Raw genomic sequence first — 25,494 nt, 5'->3', positions numbered from 1 at the left:
ATAATCATACGGTTCTTGGAGTGAGTGCATACACTCGTGAAGTTTAGTAACTTCAGGTCACTGCAACAAGCCCAGGTACAGTTTACCGACGGATGGGTACAGGACCTTGAAATGCACCGTGTAGAACGAAAGACCATCGTACCTATCATAAGTTTACCAGTCTCACAAATTGTCGTCATAAATACACATTCCTTAACCGTTTATTAATAGGACCTTTGAGCTCAACGGTAATTAATTAGTAGTGGAAATAATTTCTGGTACCCATCACAGAAATGTAGCAGTGACAATAATATTGTATGCTGTAATCGTACTGGGCAATTAGTGATACAAAAAACCTGTTTTATCCTGTGAATAAAAGTATATGTTTTTGTCAATGTACCATAATAACAGAAGCGAAACACAATATTGTGTCAGGACAATTCACTATTTATGCACAATAAACAAAGGAGCATAGCGCGACAATTTCTGTTCAGCACCAGACTTGCTTGTAACCTATATCACCAATTATGTTATGAAAATGACGTATTAACTACTAAAAAACACTGACCTTCGTGTAAATGCTTGGAGCAGACTAACCTGTGAGCTGGAGTGTTCTGGGATGTTATATTTGATCTTTGAATGGCTGCAATCCAGGCCATCCGTCGCGTCTTTGTTACTTCGGAAACATGGCTTGAACAATTTCTCTTCAACGACGTAATCCGATAACAACCGATCTCTTTACCCGTCGGCTTCCCGTGGCTGTCATGCGACCGGCTATTGCAGTTAATAATACAACGGCTTCTTGACATTTTTGTGTTTCTTTTTATCGCTGTGTAACTGATTTTAATTGAAAGCCTGCGTGCGCTAGTACCGCTTGCCACGAGTTCCCAGAATCCTTTGCGGTTCTACCCGTGAATGACGTCACATTTTCAATCTCTATATAATATGCGTGTTAAATTTTATATTTGGGGTAAAATATCAAGTCTTTTCAAGTAAACCGGTTCAAGTCCAGTTCAAGTCCCAAGTCATTGGTGTAAAAGTCCAAGTCAAGTCACAAGTCTTAGAACATTTTTTCAAGTCAAGTCTAAAGTCATAAAATTAATGACTCGAGTCTGACTCGAGTCCAAGTCATGTGACTCGAGTCCACACCTCTGGTCTTTACAAACATTTAAAGAATGCGTCACTCAAAAGAGCTTACTGAATTTGAGCGTGGCACTGTAACACAAGGAAATAAAACAATGAAATTTCTCCCCTGCTAGATATTCCACAATCAGCTGTATGTGGTATTATTAGCATTTAGTAACCACAACAATTCTCCAGGATAAACATCAGCATAGCATCTGGTTACCAGGAGCCTCATGGCCTGGGTTTCCATGGTCAAGGAGCCGCATGCTAGCCTTACATAACCAAGCCCAAGCTTTTCATGGCTTGGTTTAGAAAACCCCAGCTGGACGTTAGAGTGGTGGAAATGAGTTCTGTGAAATGATGAATTATTCCTTTCTCTCTGGCAGTCTGATGGAAGAGTCTGGGCTTGAATGCCAGAGGAACATTACCTGCCTAACTGTACTGCTCCATCCGTAAAGTTTGGTAAGGAAGTTATGATGCTGTTGGGTTGTTCTTCTGGGGTTGACCTTGGCACCTTTCAGTGAAGGTAAATCTCAATGCTTTAGCTTACCAAGACACTTTGGACTGTTCTATGCGTCTAACGTCACAGTAACAGGATGGGGAAGGCCCTTTTCTGTTCCAGCAGGACTTTGCCCCAACACACAAAGCAAGATCCGTAAAGTGACGGTTGGATGAGTCTAGCATAGAAGAACTTCAGCACCGATCTGACCCACACTGAACACCTTTGAAATGAACCACAAAGGACATTGTGAGCCAGACCCTTTCATCAATATCACTGTCTGACCTTAAAAAATGGTTTTCTTGATGACTGGATGAAAAGTCCCAGAGACCGTCCAAAATTTTGCAGAAGGTTTTCCCAGAAGAATGGAAGCTGTTATAGCTGGAAAGGGTGAGCCGACGCCATATTAATGAGAATGTCCTAAAAGCTTCTGTATAAGAATGTATTGTTATGCCAAAGCATCAAGAGATCCTTTCATGGGAAGCTCAACTCCTGAAAAACAACCCCACACACCATAATCCACCCGTCCACTAAACTTTACACTTGGCACAATGTGGTCAGACAAGTACCGTTCTCCTGGCAACCGTCACACTGTGTCACTTTGGAGTCGCTGGAATGTGTTCATCAAATAGTGATGCTAATAGTGCCTGTCCAATTCAAGTCCCAAGTCATTGGTGTAAAAGTCCAAGTCAAGTCACAAGTCTTAGAACATTTTTTCAAGTCAAGTCTAAAGTCATAAAATTAATGACTCGAGTCTGACTCGAGTCCAAGTCATGTGACTTGAGTCCACACCTCTGCTACTTATAAACACACACACACAAAGTAACTCCACCAGAGTGCCTATTTCGGGTCACTTGCCGGTCCAAGCCCGGGTAAAGGAGCAGGGTTGGAATTGTGACACTAAAAAAAAATATTGCTAAAAGAAATTTAATTTGTAGTTCTAAATAAACTCTTAATGCATTTAGGACGTTTTTTTACTCACTTTATGTCTCTTCCACGATGTTATTTCTCTCTCCAACAACATAGGTTACAATTAGATTAGCATGACCAATTATGCAAATTAGGCGATGACGTCATTTAGCGACTTCTAGTGACTTTTAGGACAACCAATAGCGATTTTCCTTACTGAGGAGTTGGCAACACTGTATGTATGGTGGCCCTGGGAGGCCAAATGGACTGCAACCAGCACCAGCAATAAGAAAAATGCTACAAAAGCACACAAAACACAACAAAAATAGGAAAAATGACAACAGAAGTAGGAAAACAGAAATAGGAAAAAACTGATTTCCAAAAGCACAAGGGAAGTGTTTCTGGGGAGATAATGACCCGACGGACCAGTTGCAGGAACCAAAATATGCTAAGAATTGCGCTGGGAGAAGTGGAGGATCTATCGGTTTTGTGAGGAAAGAAAAGATAAGGTAAGTGTGTTAGCCTAACTATTAGCCTAAAAATCCGTCATCAGTATTATATGAATCATGATAAAACACACCTACCATGTTTTGGGTTCCTGCAACTGGTCCGTCGGGTTATTGACCTACACTCACCCCCCCCCACCCCCTCGAAACGCCTTCGAAGCTTATGTCTTCTGTGTTGTGAGATGTGATGATTCATGTGCTATGTGCTGAGGTGTTTTTTTCTCTGTTCTCAAATTGATCTTCCTGTTGGAGCTCAGTCTGGGGGAAGTTCTTTTTTTCTCCTCGTCTTTCCTCATGTTGTGCATTTTCTGTGGTTTTGGTTCGGGTTGCTGCTCGTGTGGTCACCCGGCCAGTGCTACCTAGCCTGACCTGTCTCCCCCAATGTGATGTTTGTGTATTTTATGTATGGTCGGCGAGGTATCATCTATCTTGGGGAAAAATAAAGTTTTTTTGACTTTGACTTGACTTTGTCTCCCCAGAAACACTTCCCTTGTGTTTTTTCCTATTTCCGTTGTCATTTTTCCTTTTTCTGTTCTGTTTTGTGTGCTTTTGCAGTGTTTTTATTATTGCTGTGTTTTCTTAAGTTGCAGTCTGTTTGGCCTCTCAGGGCCACCGTACATATGAAATGTTTGATATAAAATCCACTGTGGATGTGTACAGAAGTAAAACCACAAAACTGTATCCTAGTATAACCAATCATGGAATGAACTGTACCTGTGTATATGACTGGACATTTCAAGAAAGCTGGTAGCCAAACAGCTGTGACTATTCAGTCACATGATACATGAATAAAGGGGATAATGGCATCTCTTGTAAGCATGAAATACAGCTCAACAACAGGACAACAGGAATAGAAATGATGAATAACTGCAAAAAAATTATAAGCATTAAAAAAATGATATATGGAATAAGATGTAACGATTCCTTTTTTCTTCCTCACCCCCAGCCGGTGGCCACACATGGCTTCCCCTCCATGTGCTTGGTTTTGCTGGAAGTTTCTTGCTGTTAAAGCGAGTTTTTACCCTCCACAAATCACAGTGTTTGATTTAAAATAACACTAAACAAGTTATAATGCAGCAACTAGAAGTAAATGTAGAAACAGTGTATCTGAAATAAGGCACATTGGTTGTTATGTTTATTAGATACACTTTTAAATACAAAATATCTTTTAATATTATTTAATATAATATTATTCTACTAGTTCATGAGGGCAAGTGATTGAGTTTTATCTATTCAACCTTCAGCAAACTCTTCCTCAGCCAGCATCATGGGGCTAAAAAAAAGAATTAATAATGAGTAAGTAATAATTCATTAATTATCTAAAACATTACACAATTATAAAGCCTAATGAGGATATACGTATAATTACTGTCTATTATGATTGGCATGATTATGGTCTATTATGATTATGGTCTGTAGAGATGTGGCATGACGACACTCACTTGAGGGACTCGAAGCCGAGTGTTTTCAATTACTTTATTTATATCTCGATCCACTGCCTGCATGTGTGGAGACGGGCAAAGGCAACCGTTGCTTATTTGGCCCCACCTGAGAGATCCCACCAAGCTAAAAACACGCAATTAATAAATTTACATATTAATTAAAGCAGCATAAACGGATTGACAGACACCTCAGCCAATATAGGTGGCTTGGATGTTAGGAACCACATCAAGTGAGCTGTGGAAATTGTGCTCTTCTTCACTCCCATGTGTGCACAGCATCATTCAACATGAACAGCAAGAGTGGTTACCACCTACTGTCATATCAGCAACAAATGAAAGAAAACTCTTGGAACACACAGGGCGACATGGCTGTCGTCTGTAAAACCAGCCGACGAGGACAGAAATATAAGAGGTCGGAGGGGGAGAAAAAGCGAATGGTTGAACACGTGGCGAGCTGAAAAATGAACAAGCCAGAGTCACAACAGCGTGAACCCAGAGGAAGTTATGGGAGCGGCAGGCAGATCAGCAGCTTTCCCCCTGTGGCAGATTACACAGAATACACACAATGAGAGACAGGAATATGGCAGCGGCTCACTTTTTCTTCCCTAATTATCAGACGCCATATTGGCTCTCTTCAGGAAGAGAGAAGGTAATTTTGTTTCTGAGTCCTTTTGGGAAATTAATTCATTTTACTAAAGTGACTTGGTAATTACAGTGACATCAAGGTTAATTGCCAAATCTGTATTGCTTTGGTGCCGTCAACGTCAAAGAAATCTGTTCTCTAAACATTCACCAGTAGACAACAGGCCACATAATGAACACAGACATGGACGCGCACATGCCCCAGTTGGGGTGTTTGTCCTTTTTTGTGTGTGTGTGGACAAGAGCTTTCAGTAGCGCACGATCAAACAAGCAGAATAAATAAAAAATGTATTATGAAGGTTTAAAGACATTTCGTGGCTGGAAGGAAACAGTAAAAAGGTCAAAAAAATTGAATAATACCATTTAATACCCATTTTTAGATCTTAGCACATACGTGATGGGCCGCGTCCATTATCGCTTTAAAGAAGCGTTTGTTTTAGTAATGAATCCTTTATCAGCTGATTACAAGCCACTCTCCGATGACAAGCTTTGTCCGCGGCTTACTGTTTGCTGACGTTGGCCATAAATTTGCAGTGGAAAAGTTTATTAGCAAAACAAGGCAAAGTCATCAGGGTGAAACCTCGGTAATCAGTATTACAAAGTAGAATTCATTTCTTCTCCTGAGACCGAATCAACAATAAAAGATCGTCCTCATTAACGGACCAGAATAAGGTGCCAACCGTGGCTGTTATGAAATATGTTTATTGAAAGTTGTGCAAAGAAACCCCAAAGTACAGCAAGCTCCACAAATATAAGTGCTGATTTGCAATCTTCTTACCCTTTTTATCCTTGAATAATTTGAATGAAGTTTATTTTGCCTAATGCCGGTGCCCCTGCGCTACAGCATCCTCATCTACGTACACTTTGATGTCGCCTTTAATGTTGTGTGGAGGTTCTCTGACTTGTTTCTGTTCTGCCCATTTCACTCTTGACTCTGGCATATGCTTGCGTAAAATAAAAGTAAAAACAAATCTATGAATTTATCCTCATGTGCATTTTTTCAGGCACACTGCAAAATGAGTGGAAATCCCAGGATTTATTTTTTTAATGTCTGTATATGTATGCCACAAATTCAGCATCACATACAATTAAGTGTGATTTCACAAGCTAAATGTATCTGAACATGACATGGCTTTTACAGTTTCTAAGAGCTCTTCAAATCAGACAGTGGGAACAGAGTGCACTGGTACACAGGGTGCCAAGACATCACTTGAAATGTGCTGAGTCTCATGGAAGCCCATCGCAATTCATATAGTAGATCCTGCAGTCAACATCCGACCCCATTCACTGTGGCTCGTGCTTGCGCATATCCCTTTGCCATTTTGACAACAGGTGCTGCATCAGCCAGAAAGGATGTTCCTGGATGATCTGGGAATCCCTTAGGCATCGCTCTCCTGGTGCCTGGTACAGCTGCCAACAAGCAGTCTTACAAAGAATATATTGACCAGACAGCAACACACAAGATTCTGTTGTGTTTGTCTATAAAAATAAATTAAAAAAGACAACAATGCCAAGGAATTTAGGTGGAGTCTGTAAACAGATAGGATGATGTCTGTATTTATGCTAAGGTTGATTTGAGACCCTGTAAATATCTTGTAAAATCAATAAATCTGTTAGAAATTAATGCAACATGAATTCAACTTGGACAGCCAACACACAGACAGTCGTTAATTATTATTATTTTAAGATAGCAGAAATTCTGTTGATGATTATGAAAAGTGCCGTATTCTGCCTCTAGGTAGTATTTACTTTTAAGGGAATAGCATTGTATTTTCTATATATTAGTTTTTTTCTATTTTTTTTTTTAAGTAAAAAAAAAGTTTTATCAGAATTCATTCAAAACTTTTCAAGCTGTCGTGTTTACAGACAGGATGACGAACATGCAGACATGCATACAAGCTCTACTATAAATAGAACCTCCTTGGCGGAGGTAATAATAAATGACAACCTTCCAGGCTGGCTGTCATTTATTATTTTTGACTCCTAAACTAAGCAACAGTTAAAATGACAAGGCTCAAAGAAAAAAAACCATTAGCACTTCTTAAGTTCTTATCCTTATTCCGATCCAACACAATTTTGGCAAACTATTAGTAAGTCTGCTGAATTAGTTATTTTTTCCTGTTTTAAACTAATGCACGGCCAACAATGGCTGGATTGCAACAACTCTGAGTAAACTTGCAAATGTATACAACATTATAAAACTCTGATAGGACTTTCAAAAAGCATTTGTTTTAAAGAACATTTATAAATATCCTTAATAAAATAGTCAGAGATGATGATTTGCTCAGATAGTTACACTTCATTCTAAAAAACAGGATGTGTATCATTTCCCATGTGTTCAGATCTGTCTGTGAAGAGCATGAATTTAACACAAAGTGCAGTAATTGGCCATTAAGGGCTTTGAAGTACCTTAATTTGCTGCTATGAGCTTTTGTGTGACAGCCACTGCTGATGGTGGACCGTAACAGCAGTGACTTAGACCAGGTTATTTTGGTCTGATCACACACGTGACTGAGCCCACACTATGTCTGGAAGAAAGGGTAAAGACGGGGATAGGCTGATAATGTCCCTGTGTTTTTATGTTACACTACTTGTCTACATGTCTGCTATAGTCTTTTTCTTTTTGGATGGAAAATCATATTGATTTTACTCTGCTGTAGATAATAATAAGGGAAAGATTGATGCCAGGTCTTCTGCAAAAACAATTAGTTGTGTCGCAAATACTTAACCCAGCCATTTTCGGCTCTTGTGCAACTCTTAACCAATCAGAGAACAGCTCAAGGCCAGTTGATGCTTGATCAATGATGGGTCTTGATTTGCTCATTAGGCCCAGATGTGAAGTCTAATTAGGCTCACCAGTTTCAATTGGTGCAGTATCAAAACACACACATACACGCAAATCCGCCGACACCACAAGCACCAGCCCCTGCCCTCGCCCCCAAGAAAAACCCTAGCTTCCTGAGTGATCAATGTCTCTGTCATCCAAGGCTGTGTCCGGGGCGCCAGGCATGGCCGGTGAGCGGCTGTGGCCAGACCTGGGGCTGACATTAGCGGACACAGGGTGAATGATGTCAGGCTGCGGCTCCCGGGGGGGCAGCAGAGGCAGGGGATCTGGCTCAGTCCAAAGCACCAGGCTCCGAGAAAGGTCACCGCTCAGCCTAGTTTGATTAATAAGACAAGCTGAGTGTCCCCAGTGCCATTATCAATATCCGTGGCCACCAGCCACCCTAACTGCATATGTAGTAGGAGTCACACGGGCCTGTGCAGAAAGGAAGCGAAAAAAGACGGGACGCAGTAACTCGGATGCACAAACATAGTTAAGTCTTACTGGCGTGCGGTGGTTTTAGTCCCATTTGCTCGTTAATGCGAGAGGTCAGCTATCAGTTAGATCATATTTATTCACAACAGCAGCTCTGACTCAACCTGATTCTGGTAACGACTCGCAGCAAACGAATCCGAGAGGTGAAAGTCTGGGTCTAAAATGTCAGCACAGCCTCGGTGACAAACATGACATTTAAACAGACATCTGTTTCGCTGTTCTGCTTCCCCACCAACCAAAAATATTTATCCTTACCCCAGTTATCCCATGTAAATCAGGGAACGGAACAAATTCCCACTTGAGAACTACGAGAAAAGACTGCAAGTCATTTTAAAAAAAAGTCCTGAATCCCTATTTCCAAGCCGCGTGCTGCATCTCTCTGAGCTCGGAGTCGAAACAAACTGATTTGGGCATCAAAGGGATGTGAGAGAAATTTAAAGTTTACAAAGGAAGAAAGGAAGAAACTCTCCTTTGCAGCATGAACAGTTACGCGAGCGTCTCTTTCCGGCCTCTTATATTAGCTTTCGGTTAAAGCCGTCGGCACCAACGAGCAAATCCTGCTTCCTTAAATCAATTAGCCCCTGCATGTTGAGTGTAACTAATAGCCCTGCTGAATCCTAGATTAAATATGCTAGATACAAGCTGAGTATGAAGCGGGATAGTTAAGATAATTAAGACTGATAAATCCTTGAGAGGAGAAAGAGAGAAGGGAGGGCAGAATCTAAACACAGGAAATCTGAGTGAGAAAAGCAAAGACAGCTTGAGAACGACACGGTGAGGTGAAGATGGGACGGTTTAATGGGATGAGAGGCTAAAAGTGCAGGGTTAAAAAAAAATATATATATATATATGTATGACACACCCAGCACGCCCCTGCGGGCGGTTTATCCTTCAAGCTCGGGTCCTCTACCAGAGGCCTGGGAGCTTGAGGGTCCTGCGCAGTATCTTAGCTGTTCCCAGGACTGCGCTCTTCTGGACAGAGATCTCCGATGTTATTCCCGGGATCTGCTGGAGCCACTCGCCTAGCTTGGGAGTCACCGCACCTAGTGCTCCGATTACCACGGGGACCACCGTTACCTTCACCCTCCACATCCTCTCGAGCTCTTCTCTGAGCCCTTGGTATTTCTCCAGCTTCTCGTGTTCCTTCTTCCTGATATTGCTGTCATTCGGAACCGCTACATCGATCACTACGGCTGTCTTCTTCTGTTTGTCTACCACCACTATGTCCGGTTGGTTAGCCACCACCATTTTGTCCGTCTGTATCTGGAAGTCCCACAGGATCTTAGCTCGGTCATTCTCCACCACCCTTGGGGGCATCTCCCATTTTGACCTCGGGGCTTCCAGGTTATACTCGGCACAGATGTTCCTGTACACTATGCCGGCTACTTGGTTATGGCGTTCCATGTATGCCTTGCCTGCTAGCATCTTGCACCCTGCTGTTATGTGCTGGATTGTCTCTGGGGCATCTTTACACAGCCTGCACCTGGGGTCTTGCCTGGTGTGATAGACCCCAGCCTCTATGGATCTTGTACTCAGAGCTTGTTCTTGTGCTGCCATGATTAGTGCCTCTGTGCTGTCTTTCAGTCCAGCTTTGTCCAGCCACTGGTAGGATTTCTGGATATCAGCCACCTCCTCTATCTGCCGGTGGTACATACCATGCAGGGGCCTGTCCTTCCATGATGGTTCCTCGTCTCCCTCCTCTTTCTTGGGTTTCTGCTGCCTGAGGTATTCACTGAGCACTCGGTCAGTTGGGGCCATCTTCCCAATGTATTCTTGGATGTTCCTTGTCTCATCCTGGACTGTGGTGCTGACACTCACCAGTCCCCGGCCCCCTTCCTTCCGCTTAGCTGTACGCTAAGCGGAAGGATATATATATATATAGGTTTATATATATATATATATATATATATATATATAAACCTATATATATATATATATATATATATATATATATATATATATATATATATATATACGATGTTTCAATGTGAGGCGGAGAGCCAGTGATGGAGGGGGAGTTGTTTTCAACCTTGCCTCAAGCTGCCCAGATGGCAGGAGCTCGTCTTCATCTAGCCCTCGGTGCATTTGGCAGCAGATACTCTTCACTGCTGGCTACTGTACATCTCTCTCTGTCTTCTCTCTCACTCTACCATATTAGCACAGGGCGTAAAAGATTACTCCGCATTTTCGCACTCCACACGATTTTCACTGTTTAACCCCCTGACCTCCATCTCAGTCTTCTTTTGCATGCAGATGTACAGTATGGCACACTGCATCCGGGGTCTTTTCAGACACTTTGCAAATCAACCTGAGAGTTTACATGCACGTGCATTTGCAACCAACAACATGTCAAGCTATGCAAGCTTAAGCCGAGAAACTGTAAAATGGTGATGGTTTAACATGAAAGTGTTGTTACTTGCGTGCAGCCTTTAATTTTTAAAGAGTAAGAAATGAAATATGAATTCCTGTTTCCACCAGTTCCTCTCTCGCTGGGTTAAATGTTCATCTTTCATTACGTCATTTATACATGTTGAAAATTTCATTTCACACACACACACAGATGTGCATATGTGAACTGAAATCTCTTCCTGTAAAATATCACACATGCAAAAGCCTAAATATGCACACTTAAATTTCACACTTTATGGATCTGTAATTCCAGTTAACCTTTTATGGAAGAACCTACTCAAACAATTCTGATTAGTAGTTAAGTGGAGGCAGGAATGTCTTTTAGAATAAAGCATGATTTAACAAAGAATTAAGTTTATTCACAGATGACTGAAATTGAAGGTGTTCCCAGCAGAACTTTGTCCTTAGACTATAATCATACACTGTACATAAGAGTACTGTGACCACTATGATGTCACCACGAAGTCCCATCTTCGAGCTTCGAGTTGATCGTTTTTGACTCCTGCCATCCTGGTGGATGTGACAAGCAGACGGTGGATCTGACTAAGAAACCCACAAACCTACCTGAGAAACCCCATTTTGACTGGAGCAGCAGCCATAAAGAATCTACACAATTAATGTCATGTTCTGTTTAGTTAGATGTCAAACTAGCAAGTGAGACATAAGGTCACCAGGAACATAGAACAAGACCTCTACTTTGATAACTACCACACGGGCTTAGAGACCAGTCAGCTACAAACTAGCAACCTTCCAGTGTGAAACCCACATTTTTTCCTGGTTGCTGGCTGTCTTCAGGTGAAATTAGTTTCAAAGAGGGTGCCGCACCCAAAGCCTCTTTTGGGTACTAGCTGATTGCAGTGGTTGCCTGTAGTTTGCATGGAAGATGCCAACCTGTCTGTAAAAACTTGCCATTTACTCTCTGAGGCAGTGAAATTTAAATGTGATGCAAAACAGAAGACATTTGCCTTCAAAGTAAAGGTTTTTCACACTTCTACAAACTAACACATTTAGAAAGATGCAGTTTTTACTTTGAAGACAAACTGTTTGTGTCATAGTTGTAATGACTATTTGGTGAGGGTTTGGTGAGTGTACAGACACGTCTGCATCTCTTCCATGCTGACACCGGTTGACATCGAGTGTCAACTGGTTGGCAACCACTTGTCAACCGGTTGGGAAATGTGCATTTTTCAAACCAATGGTTTCCAGGTATTTGTCATGTATCAGTAGGCCAGTGTGACTGAGGTCTTAGGTGACAGATTTTCTACATATTCTGTTCGACTGGAGCGTAACATTAAAAGCCACTGCCACTTTTAAAACCTGCAAAACAGCAAATGGAATCATCATTCATCTAAAATAGCAATCAGTGTTAATAATTGCTTGCTAAAGTTAATTGGCTCAACAGTAAAGAGTGGCAGAAACAGATTGCTGTATATCTTCACGCATAGTTGGATTCACACACCCCAACCTGACGAGAGCTGTCTTTTCCGTCGAGGTAATAAAAGCCTCAGGAGCTCTCCATCACGGTGAGAGATGCTTTATATTTTACTCTGTCACTGCAGACAGAAACGGGCCTCTGATTTAGTGCGAGCCGCACAACAATGATTTTTATTAGAGGGGTAAATATTAGTGTTTGGAGAGGGGGACTCACAGCTAGGGATGAGGCGTGTGGTGTTAACTCTGAGTAGACAGCACTAAGATCATCTAAGGGATGTTGAATTTCACTCTTAAGTCACTTCTCGCAGTGTAATCAATTGTTCTCATCAATAGCTTTGTACTATTGGACTGTCTCTTTGTTTTAATGAGATAACAAATACAGATACTTCCTGACTTTTACAACTTAAAAAAAAAAAACTTTGTAAGTTTTAAGTCTTTATAGAAACACTCACTCAGAACCCTTGAGATTAATCAGTGAAAATGTTAGCCAATGCATATTGTTACTGTGCAGAGGCTGTGGTGGACATATGCATACGCCGATTGCTCATTATTCCCATCATGGCATTACAACAAAGAAACGGTGTAAATGTATGCAAGCTCACTGAACATTTCACACGGAGGTTGTAGAACATGCCGGATCCACTGGAAACAGCTCAGTGAAGCCTCTGAAGCAGCACAGCAGGATATGAGAGTGACTCCGTGGCTAAGCAGCACATCATATTTTATAGGACATCTCCTCATCTCCCATGGGTTTCCCCGGCTCGTGCCATAGCCATCAGCTGTCAGCCGGGCAGCCTGACAGCCAGACCGCAACAAGACAAGCAGAGCAGGAAAGTGCTACAGTAAACTCAGAATGATCAAAATAGCTCGAGGCCTTTTCAACTGGAATTTAGCATGACATGTAAGCGAGAGTCTTGCCATCTTTAGAGCAGAACAGGGGTTTAACGCTAATATCTAGAGCCTTATCCTTATTTATTACACTGTGTCACCAGCAACCAGCCACCATGCACGCTTCAATGACTGTATATCACAAAGGTGAGAGGTTTTCCAAATGACATCCTTATGAGTGCCCTCCCACTAGTTCTCGCGTCCCTCCTCCACGGCAAATAAAGCACCGTCTCCCTTCGCAATGACTGCCGTGACGGCTTGAGATTAGCCTAGATAAATATAAAGAACGGCACTTTTACTACATGGCTCATTGGCGTGGCAGATGACAGTTATTACATGCAGCGGGTTAAGAGGAGAAATCCTTAAAAGCAAGCAGGGAGAAGTGGCAAAGGCAGATGGATGATAACAGTAGAGCAGATGTGGGTTTTTTTCTTTCTTTTTTTAAAGGATGAATAATAAACCTTTTCCAAATTTTTAGCAGATTTTTTAATTAAAAAGAAAAAGGTGCAATTTCTGTTATCTTCTCAGTAAGAGAATTAAAACATTTCTGTCCGTCCCATGCTGCTTTTCATCTGTTTGTAATACAAATCAGTAAAGATGGTACGGCGACAGAAAACCAAGAGGAAACACTTCAGTGTATAAAAACGAACCGTGCAGTGATTTGCTGTGACAATATGCATTTGAGCATTTCTGCTTGAAATGGATGTTTTGCTTTTACCTAATGCAGAGCAGGGAAGACGCAAATTCAAAGGCAGTGAAAATAACTATGTTTGGGTGAATCACTGGATACGTTTTAGTCAGACGGGGTTTCGACAGTGCAGAGCCAGCCTGTAGGCTGAGAGGGGGATGGAGACTGTCTCAAGGGGTTGCCGTTGGGTATTGTGGCTGTCTAGGTTTTTCTCATAACCGGCCTCTTTTCGCAGCCGGTCAGAATGCGTTGCCTAGCATGTGTATCTGTAAGTGCAATATGTCTAATAGCTTGAGTTTGATATGCAGCCCTAAGAGATTTTATCAGAATAATCCTTTGCTGGCCATGCACTGTCAAACAGCTTAAAGATGTGAAGACTTGGCTTTTTTTTCCACTTAGAGACAAGTTGGCAAGAAAGTAGCACCAACCTTGGCATTCTTTTTATTTGATAATTAACTCTCAATTGGCTGCAGCTGTGGTGCTGCAATCAAGCTGAGGGCTGTCAGGTGTGTCCCCACTCTGTCCTCAATTAAATGTTTCACAATATACTTAGGACATGTGAAAGACAATTAGGAAGAGTTTAAAGTGAAATTTGTGGTCAAAAACGGACTACTCTGGGACATGGATGATTTGAGGTAGACTGTAGCATTTGTGGCAAACACTGTGAACGTTGGTATCGAAAGACTCAATGTGTGTCTAGAAAACATCCCTCATACCATTACAACACCACCAGCCCGAATCACTGACACATGATAGGATGCATCTATTACCTTATGTTTGTCCTACCATCTGAATATCACAACAGAAATCAAGACTTTTCAGACCAAGCTATGTTTTTTCAATCTTCCATTGTCCAATTCTGCTGACCCTATGCAAACCGTAGCTCTTTTTCTGTTGTCATCTGTCAGCAGTAACACCCAGTGTGCTCTTCTGCTGCCATAGCCTTTCTGCTTCAAGACTTGATGTATTATCAGCTCTTCTGCACACCTTCATTGTAACAAGTGACTATTGAGTTACTGCTACCTTCCTATTAGCTCAAAGCAGTCAGGCTATTCTGACGTCTGCTTTAACAAGGCTTTTTTGTCCAGAGAACTGCCGCTCACTGGATATTATATTTGTATCTCTAGATGTGGTTGTGCAGGAAAATCCCAGTAGACAAGCAGTTTCTGAACTTTCTGAGCTTTTGAAAACATTTCGCCTCTCACCCATGAGCTTTCTTCAGCTCTAAAAACAAAATGTGGAGTGTGCAAAGTTTTTAACCCCTAATAGAGGTTTGTTCCTTTTGGAGGAGGTTGCTAGTAGTTCTCTGTGGACATACACGACCTCCCATATTCCACTTTCAAATCATTTGTCATCTCAGCTCAGATTTAAAGTTGCTAATGTTTACATTCTGTCCATGGTGAAAGATCATCATTAAAAAGAGGTTATTGGCACCTAAAATGCAGTCCCGACATCCTTTTCCAAGCGCTTCAACCACTCACACATTCCCTCAAGTGACCTCATTTGGTCACATGATAGTGTGGGGCAACATCTTAAAGTGGTTACACCTTTAACCCCTGGTCACGGTAATGACCCACACCTTTTTTCACACCGTGGCTCATGATCAGTAGTGGGCCAATGATCATCTCCAAAGGGGACAACCCTCAGGGGTTAAATACCTGGGCCTTCTCCCCTCTTGCATATATAACTGAAGACGCCTCTTCTGCGAGAGATAAAACATCTTCACAAACTTAAAGAAGTCCAGTTTCCTTCTCTTTTTTCAAGGTCTTAAGACTAGGCTCTAGGTTTTCATCAACTATCTGGTGATCAACAGCTCGATGACCTAAGAGCAAGGGTCACCTTCCAACGTGACATGAGGGACTGCAACATTCTGTGCTTCACGGAGACATGGCTGTCCCCCACCGTGCCGGACCAGGCCGTAACTCCGTCGGATTCATTCTTTGTGCTCCGCGCGGACAGAATGGCAGAGTCGAACAAAACCAAAGGTGGAGGAGTGTGTTTCATGGTAAACAGAAAGTGGTGTGATGCCAGGAGCATTTCTACTCTCTCCAGCGGCTGCTCGCCACATCTGGAGTTCCTGAGCATTAAGTGCCGCCATTTCTATCTGCCCCGTGAGTTCACCTCGGTCATCGCCACGGCAGTCTACATCCCACCCCAAGCGGACACAGGTATGGCTTTGTCCGAATTACATGATGTGCTGAGCTCGCTTCAAAACAAGGACCCGGGCGCAGCCCTCATTGTAGCAGGAGACTTTAACAAAGCGAACCTCAGACAAGTCATGCCAAACTTTTACCAGCATGTCTCGTGTCCAACGAGAGGGGATCGGATTTTGGATCACTGCTACACGCCATACAAGCAGGGCTACAAAGCTGTCTCACACCCGGCTTTTGGGAAGTCTGACCACAACGCCATCTTCCTCATTCCCCAGTATAAACAAAGCATACGGAGGGAAGACGTGACCACGAAGGAAGTAAAACGGTGGACTGCCCAATCAGAAGCTACGCTACAGGACGCACTCAACGACGTAGACTGGGACATGTTCAGAGCATGCGCAGTCGACATCAACGAGTTTACGGAAGTAGCAGTATGCTTCGTCAATATGCTAGCGGAGGAGATTATCCCCACTGCGAGAGTCACCACATTCCCAAACCATAAACTGTGGATGGACAGATCGATCCGCACTGCAGTAAACGCCAGGACCGCCTCCTACAACGCGGGTCTCGCCACTGGCGATATGAGCGCCTACAAAGCGGCCTCATACTGCGTGCGGCGCGCGGTGAGAGATGCCAAACGCAGGTACCGGGAACGTGTGGAGTCCCGCTTCCACCAGGGCGACACACGGAGTATGTGGCACGGACTACGCACCATTACGGACTACAAAGCCAGGGACACTGCGCCGATCAACGCCGACTCTGCATTCACCAACGAGCTGAATCGGTTCTACGCCCGTTTCGAGGTTAGCCAGGCGGCTAATGCTATCTACCGCCTGACTACCGAGGACAGTGACGTCATCAGCGAGAGACCGGTGACCAGCATCGCGGAGCATGACGTCCGAGCGGCACTGAGGAGAGTGAACACAAGGAAAGCGGCGGGGCCAGACGGCATCACCGGACGTCTGCTGCGCTGCTGTGCTGACCAGCTGGCAGGTGTGTTCACTTACATCTTCAACGAGTCCCTGGCGAAGTCTGTGGTCCCCACATGCTTCAAAAGATCCACCATCATCCCTGTGCCCAAGAACAGCAAACCCTCATCCCTGAACGATTACCGGCCAGTTGCACTGACCTCGGTAGTAATGAAGGTGTTTGAGAGGCTGCTGAAGAACATCATCTCCTCCTCCATCCCAGACACCACAGATCCGCTGCAGTTCGCCTACAGATCCAACAGATCCACAGAGGATGCCATCGCCCACGTCCTACACACCACTCTCAGCCACGTGGACAAGAAACAGGGTAACTATGTGCGAATGCTGTTTGTTGATTACAGTTCAGCGTTTAACACAATAGTGCCCTGCAGACTGTTCACAAAGCTGAGGGATCTGGGACTTAACAGCCGTCTGTGTGCATGGGTGTTGGACTTCCTCACTGGCAGAACTCAGGTGGTGAGGGTGGGCAGGTGCTTCTCCAACAGCATCACCATCAACACAGGAGCACCTCAGGGATGTGTCCTCTCGCCACTGCTCTACTCCCTCTACACTTCAGACTGTGTGGCCACCCATGGCTCCAACACCATTGTGAAGTTTGCTGATGACACAGTGGTGTTGGGTGCCATCTCCAACAACGATGAGGCGGCCTACATGGATGAAGTGAAGAATCTGGCATCGTGGTGCCAGGACAACCACCTCCAGCTGAACGTCAGCAAGACCAAGGAGCTGGTGGTGGACTTCAGAAGGGGTCAGCACAGAGACTACAAGCCCATTATCATCAATGGAGCTCCAGTGGAGAGGGTGCAGTCCTTCAAGTATCTTGGTGTCCACATCTCCTCAGACCTGACATGGGCTGCCCACATTCAGGTCCAGACCAAAAAGGCTAGGCAGCGCCTGTATCACCTACGACAACTGAGGAAGTTCAGGGTCTCTCCAAAGATCCTCAGGATTTTCTATACAGGCGCTGTGGAGAGCATCCTCACACAGAACATGACATCGTGGTTCGGGAACAGCTGTGTGAAGGACCAAAAAGCTCTCCAGAGAGTGATCCATACAGCAGAACGCTGCTGCAGGATTGCTCTCCCCCCGCTTCAGGACACCTACACCAGGAGATGCCGGACTAGAGCAGCGCAGATACTGAAGGACCTGTCCCATCCTGGCAACAAACTGTTCCAACTTCTGCAATCTGGTAGAAGGTTCCGCATCTTCCGGGCAAGGACAGAGAGACTCAAGAGGAGCTTCTATCCCCAAGCCATCCGTGCCCTAAACACACACACCCGCCCTCTCACATCATCTATAATTGACTGAGACAGGACTCTTACAGACACTAAACCAAGGCACAATGTACATTTCAATTCCTTAAATTTTAAATATGTTTATATTGTCTATCCTGTAAAATAGTCAGATGTCTATTCATATTAATGTACAGAATTCACCTGCTTGCTGCTACTACTGCACATTCACCCAGTGTATATACTATATGTGTATATATATACATATATATATATATATATATATAATGTTCTTCCTCTACACCCCCCCCCCCCCCCCCCCCCAATTTTTGCACATGTCGAGGAGCGTGTCAGGCTACATTTCACTGTGTGTTATACTTGTATAACTATGCATGTGACAAATAATAAAGAACCTAGAACCTAGAACCTGGAGAGCTTTTGCTGTTTGGACAAGTCTGGCTTAACCTGTTCTTTGGATTTCTCCTTTACAGCTTCTGTTTTATAAACCTCTTCAGCCTCATTCTGTCTATCCTGTGGTGCTTTGCAGCACACTGAATGGACCTACCCTCTGACACTTGCCTTACCTACCCTCTGACACTTGCCTTTCTGCTATCTATAGATAATTTAAGGATGCTGAACTTCTGTTTGTCTTTTTTTTGCACTGACTTGCCATCTTGATCTTATCTGTAGAATATGGAAAAAGAACATTTAAATACATAGATTACTTGGTACATGCCCTGTGTTAGTGTAGGGTTGCTGTGAGTTTCATGGCCTTTTGTTGTTTAACAGCTGGTGAGTTCAAATACATCCTGAAAACACAGCTCTCGGGATGGTGCCGCTGATTTTTTCCAGCAGTGTGGACAAAACATTACATTTGCTGCTGGGTTTCTAAACCAGCTAAGCTGTCATAGCATCTTATCTTTTTGACAACCAAGCAAAACAGAAGCAATATTTTTAGGTTCACCAGCAATACCTAACACAAGATGTTACTGCTGGTGTGCATTTGAGAATACAAACTTGTATACTCACAGACTTTTTGTGTAGAACGTAACAGATTTGGCTCCGTGCTCTGTGGCAGGTTTGCAGTTTGGATCTGAATGCAAATTCTTTGCTGTCACTGAGATAAAAATCCCTTCATTTGCAGTACAAGTTATTAAAACAAATATTAAGATTTGATGTGAAACATATAAAGGTACTGAAAAAAAAACAGAAAATAGACAAACACGTCCTGCTATATATCTTAAACTACTATAATAACAGCAAGAACTGTTATTAGTTGCTGATTTCTGTTAATGTTATTCTAGTGTTTATTTACAAAGTAACCTCAATAATTTAGCCTGACCTTGGAATATGAACAGCTTCCTCAAAGAAAAGCCCTCTCAAGTGTATTAATTAAGACCCCAAAATAAATGAATTAATCTTTTTATAACTCTATCAAGCACCTCTGAAGAAGGTTTCCTGAAAGCAAGTCTTACAAACCACCATGTGAGGCTTTTCTCTCTATTTCCTGGCTTATTCTGAAAAGTAATTTGGGATAATGAGCTGTAATCCATTTAAAGCCTGAGCACACTTGCTCGAAAATATGTACAACGCTACCCGCGTAGTCCCCCGACAGGTATTACGCAGGCTTGTGACTTTCAATCACTATAGAAAAGTGATTTAAGATGCTAAAAACTAGAATGTGACATGGGGAAAAAGATGAAAAAAACTGAAGATGCAAGGATCGAAAAAGGACTGCATTTTTTAATTGTTATTTTAGTTTGTTGTTTTCCAGAATGTAAATGAACACAATGCATTTCATTGCAAACTTATCAAAATCTGTAATAACTAAGCTTATTGCAGATTAACAAAATTATCTCACTACTCTTTGTGCTAGTCCTATACAAAGTGTGTGTGTGTTTACACATGCAAATCACTCATACTGCCCTTTTAACACAGTTAGAAGTTCACCCTGGGACAATTAAATGAAAAGAGATTTTGATGATTGCTACTACACCATTATGTGTAATGCATTTGGTTCTCATTTCTAGATTAAAACCTCTTAAATTTCTCGCTTTCTCATACTTTTCAGATCACATGACAGCCTGTATTTGCAGGCCAGTGTTTCCAGGTGTGTATTTGCACCATCATGTTACAGCTCCAGAACACTCATACAGCATACTGTACACTGATGCGTTCACCTGGCATATTTCACCCTCAGCAAAGTGTTGCAAAACTGCAAGTCTGCTCATTCAATGCAACAATCAGAAATGACCTTAATGTTGACAACAAGGACACCAGCAATGGATTACTTGTCAATTTGACTGCATAACAGAATCATTGAGTTGGAAGATGAATTACCCTGCAAACCAGGCAAGACAAGTGGTGTGTGTGTTCATTTAAACCCGATTTATGTATTTAACGGCTTACGACGGGGCGTACGTGACAGAGTGCCACCAGGCACCTAATTCAGATGTATTACAGCCAACGTAACGGACTTCTGACTGACAGGCAAACCATAACGCTTGGAAGCAATTATTCATGAGTTCTATGGTGCTCTGTATTAGGTGACCACTCAGTTTGATGAGAAATGTTTCTTTTTTTGTTTTGTTTTTTTAAGCTCAAATTATTTTCCTCCATCAGCATCTATGAACGTCTGCTGGAGATCGTGTGCGGCGGTGTTAAAGCTACAACAACCCTTCCCGTTGATAAGTGCCCTCAGTGTTATCATCATTGTCGTCAACAATGCTGCCACTGTTACTGATTTAATCAGAAGCTGTCAATGTGTCCGCACCTCCGGAAGCTTTGTGCTCCATGTTGATCGTTAAGTGTTGCAGACTGTGTGCACAAAAGCAAGGCTACTCTTGATCAATATGTCAACGGCGATGACAGGCTTGTCAATGAAAAATGTCCCCGATGTTTAGCTCCATCTACGCATGTGAGACATTCAACTTTATGCATTCTTTTCACTTCTGTATTTGCCCATTTTTGAGCAACAGGCAGAGGTAGGCCCATCATTCAAAAGCTCTAAATCCACCACTGGTCACTAGAGGTGGATCGATTGATCCAAATAACAATAGTATCATAATACCATTTGTATCAGATTGATAGCATGATATGATCAATAGTTTCTATCCTCTAAGTCTAGTATGTAGCCTACTTAACTGTGTTAAATATTTTGGGGGGAAATGAAAAAAAAAACCTCATACATGCAAACCTTTTGAACTTTTTTGTGTCGACCATCAGTTTTATTTATAGACAATTTAAATTTAATTTAAATTAAAAGTTAAACAATAGAAGAAATTGACCCAAAGTGCTTTAGAGACAGACACATTTACATCCAGGTCTCAAAAAATTCCAGTTTTTAAATACCTGAAAAGCTGAAAGGTCTATTTTATTGATGTATCAGTATCGGCAATATTTACTTGGGATCCGATCGAAATGAAAACTTGAGGTATTGCACACCACTACTGGTCACATGTGCGTGTGTCTACTTTAACGTGTGTAGACACATCCACCTCCTGTCATGTTTCCTTTTGGTTTTTTGTGCCCATTGTAGCCCTCACTATTTTCCGCATGGCCGCTTATCAGTTTAATATGCTCCGCTCACCCCTTGATTCTGTCCCCGTGCTCCACCACGGCCTGTCATTTCGTTCTCGGTGGCTGCATCACATAGCGAGGAGACACCATGCACCGCGCCTCCACACTGCCTTGTTATCTGATATCTTTCTTCCTTTATGCACCCGATCATCTAGAACCTTCATCAAGCAGAGGCAAAAGAAATGCACAAACAAAAAAACAACATCATTAAACGCAGAAAATCGTTCTTATTCATTTGAGCGCTCGGGCTTCACGCATCACATCTATTTAGAGGAGGCAAATTGATTCAATTTGCCGTGTTTGCATCAAGCTTAATTCAGCGGCCTCTCCATGAGCTGTAAAACATGCGTCGTCAGGGAGATGGTTTTATTTAGACTTTTTTGTTTTTTCCTGTATTTTTTTTCTTTTTTTTGCACTTTAACCGCAGATGTGCTGTCTCTGAAATCTCATTTTTTAATGTAACTGAGCAGATGAAGGCGGAATAAAAAAGTAGCGACCAAGAAACAAAACAAAAAAACCCAGGCCTCTTGGTAAAAAGCTGTAGATTAGGTTGTCAAAAACCTCCAACGCTGATTTATGTGATATTATGGTTGTTCAAGCTAAACGCCGTATTTATCCCTTAGAGAATTAACAACTGTCTTTAGAATTGCTGTTAAATAAACTGGATAAGGACGAGGCATTTAAAAACATTTACGTAGGTGTTAAAACAAAACTAGATTAGCAGCCAGATTACCAATTACAGACCCAATGCAGTGTGAAAAACCTCCCAATTAAAAACCTTGTTTCTACATTATCAGAATCAGAATCAGAATACTTTATTGATCCCTGGGGGAAATTATTTTTTGTTACAGTGCTCCATTTTAAACCAACATTAAGACAAGACAGACAATACACTAACTAAGAATAGTACAATATATACATATATATACATACATACATACATAAGTCACTTATAAATAAATATTTGGAAAAGAAACATGTGTAGTTGTAGCAGCAAACAGTGTGTTAAGTGGATGCGTTGTACAGGGAGATGGCCACAGGCAGGAATGATTTCCTGTGTCGTTCAGTGGTGCTTTTCGGTAATCTCAGTCTCTCACTGAACGAGCTCCTGTGACTGACCAACATGTCATGGAGTGGGTGGGAGGTGTTATTATTGCGTTACATATGAAGACTGTTCTGTTTTCAATATGTTCATATGCTAATGACACAAATAAGTGTAAAGTGTATTTCTATTGTTATACATCGGAAAATTGTGAATCTTTTATTTTGACATCTGGATAGACAGGAAGGCTTTTATTTTGACATGTGCATAGACAGGAAGCAGGAAATGCAGAGAACAGTGGGAAAAGCATGGCTACAACTTTGTAATCATTCATGTGGAATCCAAAGCAATCCTTCAAAGGAGTCCTTCAGAAAGCAATAGTCGTAAGTTCTGTCAGTTCTTTGTATATTAAGCAATTAATAATAGGGTGTTTTGAGACATTATTTTGTACCTTCTTTGAAGTGCAGTTATAGGGTGTAGCTTCTGAACTAATGATACAAGTGTACGCTCACCTACTACCTGCTTGTTTTCTTTGTAGTAATATCAGTTTGGATATCTACAGTATACTTATTTCATGGTCTCCTGTGTAAGTGCCTGAATATATTTACCTGCTGATTATATGTCAATCGATTAATAGTTTTGTATTATGTGTTTTTCTAGTTTCACTCCAGTTCAATGATGTCAGTGCAAGATGATTGCTATGTTTGGAGTCATTAAAGGAGCAAGTACGCTCACCTTCCTGGCTCTTGAAAAGGAGTTTGGCTGGCTGTTTATCTATGTTCACACTCAGGGAGTTTAACACATAGAGAGAACAGTACAGTGAAAGACTATATTCGTCAGAGGGATTCTCCAGCATAGTTATGGATACCAAAATGGACGACAAAGTGTCATCGGTCTCCAGCTCCAAGCGCACCTCTTCTTCAAAACATTCAGTAGCCAGCGCCGCTGCAAAAGCCAGAGCTATCGCTGAAGCTGCACGCACCAGGGCCACATTTGCACAGAGGGAGCTTGAAATAAAAAAAACAAAAGGCCAAGTTGGATTTAGAAAAGGCTACTCTTGAGGCAGATCTAGAAGCATTGGAACTTGAAAAAGCAGCTGACGTTGCTGTTGCTGAGGCTGAGGTTTTAGAAGCAGCAGCAGCCATAGACTGTGATGATATACACGGCAACAGGAGTGGCATCTCACCTTTGTCCATAAAACAGCAAACCGAGGCATACCTCGCAGACCAAGCTCGAATCAGTTTTAAACCTGCCATAGATTCTCAAGCCACACTGAGTCCCATCTATGTTAAGAAAGCATCGTTGTCAACAAAACAAGAACTCCCAGAATCCAACGTAGAATATAACACTTTATCTACAAACCCTGGTTACTCACAGCTAAGTGAGCATCAGCCAACTACAGGACAGCAGCCATTCTCGCCTCAGCCCACTCCATTGAGCCCTCGCTATTTTTGTAAGGCATCTTTAGAACGCAGTCCACACATCAGGCATTCAGATACTTCTCAAAGGAACAGCATACAGCAAAACTCTCAGACTCCATCTACAGGCATGTTAGACTTTGCAAAGTATCTGGCACGCAGGGAATTAGTAACCACAGGTCTCACTAAATTTGATGATCAGCCAGAAGGCTACAGAGCTTGGCGGTCATCCTTCCTCAGCACCATTCAGGATTTGGAGCTGACAGCCAGTGAAGAGTTAGATCTACTAGTAAAATGGCTCGGCAAGGAATCATCAGAACATGTAAAAAGGATCCGTGCTGCTCATATCACTAACCCTGAAGCTGCGCTTAATTTGTCATGGTTGAGACTTCAAGAATGTTATGCAACCCCAGAAGTGATAGAGTGTGCTCTCTTTAAGCGACTGGACTGCTTCCCTCGCCTCACGTTGAGAGAAAACTTAAAACTAAGGGAATTGAGTGACCTACTGATGGAGCTTTTGGCAGCCAAGGAAGATGGTTATCTACCAGGTCTTAGTTACTTGGATACTCCAAGAGGCATTAACCCCATTGTCGAAAAGCTGCCAGTGAACCTGCAAGAGAAATGGCTCTCCAGTGGTTCAAGGTATAAAGAACAGCATAGAGTGTGCTTTCCACCATTTGCCTTTTTTGTGGATTTTGTCAACAGTGAAGCCAAGGCTAGAAACGATCCCAGTTTTGTTTTGACAAACAGCAGCCGTTATTATAATCGAAATGAAAAACCCATGGCAAATCATGATGGTGGGAGAACTGCCATAGCCGTTCGAAAGACAAATGTGTCTACAGTAGCTAATCCAAGCTCCAGACATAGAGAAGAAACAGATGGGAGAGGCGCAAATGATCCTGCTAAGTACTGTCCACTTCACAACAAACCCCACCCTCTGGAAAAATGTAGGGTCTTTAAAGCGAAATCACTCATGGAACGGAAGAAGTTATTAAAGGACCACAGACGGTGCTTTAGGTGCTGCTCAGTTACTCATGTTGCGAGGGAATGTCACATGAACCTACAGTGCAACGAATGTCAGAGTGATAAGCACTGCACTGCTCTTCATCCGGAGACTACTCTTCCAGAAGCGTCGCCTCCTGCATCAGTGTCAGATATAGACCAGCGAAACAACTCCACAACAGAGGTAACCTCAAAGTGCACTGAAGTCTGTGGAGATGGTCTCCTTGAACGATCTTGCG

General features: G+C 42.5%; 2 long non-coding RNA genes across 3 annotated transcripts in view; one reads left to right on the top strand and one right to left on the bottom strand.

Moving 5' to 3' along the window:
• LOC145421413 (uncharacterized) overlaps nt 1-25,494 on the bottom strand; it is a 142,170-nt gene that overhangs the window by 24,354 nt on the left and 92,322 nt on the right. The window lies entirely within an intron of this gene.
• LOC113009041 (uncharacterized) lies at nt 23,101-23,588 on the top strand. Its single transcript, XR_013902852.1, has 2 exons — nt 23,101-23,218; nt 23,496-23,588. It is a non-coding gene; the product is annotated as an uncharacterized LOC113009041 (long non-coding RNA).

Source organism: Astatotilapia calliptera, chromosome 17 (assembly GCF_964374335.1).
Source record: "Astatotilapia calliptera chromosome 17, fAstCal68.1, whole genome shotgun sequence".
Lineage (NCBI taxonomy): Eukaryota > Metazoa > Chordata > Actinopteri > Cichliformes > Cichlidae > Astatotilapia > Astatotilapia calliptera.
This window is presented reverse-complemented; position numbering and strand designations above follow the sequence as displayed.